Raw genomic sequence first — 2,611 nt, 5'->3', positions numbered from 1 at the left:
CTAATTTATATGCACAAGATCTTCTTTGCGGTTTTATGTCAAAGATTGCCCCACGGTGTATGGAGACTTCATGAAAAGCACTACATTTAATCAATTGATTAGCTTGCAGTATAAGCTAGCTTCTTTAAGCTTCATGTGAGTATCTTAAATATATGACAGAGCTGCTTACAGTACATGGAAATTTCATATGGCTTTTGAACATTCAAAGCAAAGGAAATTGAATAAGACCTTTTTTATTCAAATAAAAGGATTCACGCAGGTGTTTATTATAAGCTTTCAAATGCATTACATCTCAAGGAAATACTACAAAGAACTATTACAAAATTACACAAAATAACTCTGGGCCTATTGTTCTAATCAAAAGCCTTATCCTAAGTTCTCCTTGATACAAGCTCCATGCCAATCACCTTGCTCCAAAAAACCTGCACTTTGCCAAACCTGCATACAAAAAATCATCACCATTCAATTCAAGAGAGAACTAAAAAAACCAAGGCAAATGAAATCCAAACCTCTCAAATTATACCATACTCCAAGTCAGTTCCATACCAAGATTAGTTCAAACAGCCAACACATAAGTCCATAGCAAGTCCCTGCATTCTAACCCTCAACAGTCCCATTTCAACTCTTAAACTCCTAACAGTTTTGTTATTAACCTATTTCTTAAACTGTCATAACCACCACATACCAGAATTCTAACCAATTTCTGTTATTAACAGCCTTTAACCAATTACCTAACTTCTCATAACTTTTCCTAACTTCTAACCACTCTGTAACCACTTAATTATCAGCATAACAGAAAAGAACATATCTCTAACTAACTCTCAACAGAAAATCAGTTTATAACAGAATTTCTAACCGCATCATAACTATCCTAACAGTCCTAACCGATTTTATAACTAACCTACTTTTTCCTTAACCTCTAATCTTCTAACAGAATCATAACCAGCATATAACAGCTAACAGAAACCTAACTGACACTAACAATTTTGTAACGAACCCCTAACCTGCATAACTAACATCTAACAGATTCAGCAATTTTCTGACAGAATTATCTAACAGATTCTACAACAGAAAAAGAGAAGGATAGTTACCTTGCAATTGATATATAACAGAGCTTCACTCTTCAATTCAGTTTTCTTCATCACTTTTCTCACTTCATCACCATCTTCACTTCCACCAATCCTCTGCTTCTCGATCCATTCATCATCACCATCTTCACTTCACCATTTTTCACACTACATTCATCTTCCATTCACCTTCTCTAATCTTCACTTCACCATCCTCTTCACACTTCATTCATTCAACTCTCCTCTCTTGCTTCATCATCTTCACCAATCTCCATGAATTCTCAATCATCTTCTCCTTCACCTCTATTCAAACTCGAAAACCTCAATCTTCACCTCTCTGCAATAAAAAACCAGAAAACCTCAAAAGCTTCCTCTTCATCTTCTTAAGTCAACACCATCTTAAATCAGCTTCATCCTCATCTGCAAACTCACCTTCAGTTTAACAATTTCGTTCATCATCTTGATTCTTCAACTCTGAAAATCTTCATCAAGCAGTAATATCATCATCAACCTGCATCGGAATCCACATTCAACGACAACAATCATTCAAAAAAGAAAATCAGAAGGACAAAAAAGAGGCACTCAGAATCGACACAAACAAGAAGAAAAGAAGAATCAGAAGACTCATGGATGCTTAATATTACCTCCACTCTGGTTTTCCTCATCGGCCATTCTCAATTCGCACTTCAAGTATGTCCCCAAGCTTGCTCATTTTTGAATTCGTTTTTTGTGATTTTTCTCCGCTACGTGGTTGATTTGATCGGGTTGAATCCTTCCCCCATGATTTTATCTTCTTCATCGTTTAATCAAGTTTTTAGGCTTTTAGGGTTTGTGTTGTGAGGTAGGATTGGAGGGGTCTTGTATCGAAACGGAGAGGAAGGAGGATGTGTCGTTTATGGTGGCGTTAGGTCGTGATCGGAGGAGAGGGAAGATAGCGCCGCCGCGAGTCTTGGATTGAGAGAGGGACGATAGTAACGAGAGAGCCCGAGCGTGTAATCTCAATCGTCACATTTTCAAAACCCTAATATTATCCCCCTTTCTTTTCTTTTCTTTTTTTAATTCTATTTTAATTGGTTAATTGAATTAACTAAATTTATCGAGTTTAATTAAAATAAATCTGATAATAGAGATTAAAATCTGCTGGATCATCATTTGGGCCACACGAATCACTATCACACCCCCTGGGCCCAACATCTTCTTTTTGGCACAAAATCTGATAACAAAAACGCCCCCTGGGCCTTGATCTGACTGGGCCCTACGTCAGGTTGCTAATTACACCATTAATTCAGTTTGCACCCCCTGGTTCTAACATTGTTTTTAGGTTACTTAGATTTTTTTCATGTTTCTTTTAGTGAATAAAAAGCTAATTTTTTTTCCTATTAATTTTGAGACTTTAATACATATTTTGTCATATAAAAAAAAATCACAAAAATATTAGTTTTAGGCTAATTGTTTTAATATTTTTTTGCTTGATTTGTAATTCAATTTCTCCCATAAAAACCATAAAAATAAATAGTATCTTTTAATTCACTTTCGCACTATAT

The 2,611-nt window shown here is 35.5% G+C and overlaps 1 long non-coding RNA gene across 1 annotated transcript; it reads right to left on the bottom strand.

Annotated features, from left to right (window-relative positions):
* Positions 1-262: 262 nt before the first annotated feature.
* LOC131635945 (uncharacterized) lies at positions 263-2,069 on the bottom strand. The gene is made up of 3 exons (XR_009293910.1): positions 1,712-2,069; positions 1,092-1,578; positions 263-438 (listed from the first exon to the last, which is right to left on the bottom strand). It is a non-coding gene; the product is annotated as an uncharacterized LOC131635945 (long non-coding RNA).
* Positions 2,070-2,611: the final 542 nt, after the last annotated feature.

This window comes from Vicia villosa, unplaced genomic scaffold, assembly GCF_029867415.1.
Source record: "Vicia villosa cultivar HV-30 ecotype Madison, WI unplaced genomic scaffold, Vvil1.0 ctg.001598F_1_1, whole genome shotgun sequence".
NCBI lineage: Eukaryota > Viridiplantae > Streptophyta > Magnoliopsida > Fabales > Fabaceae > Vicia > Vicia villosa.
The sequence above is the reverse complement of the archived record's forward strand: the minus strand, read 5'-3'. Positions and strand labels throughout refer to the sequence as shown.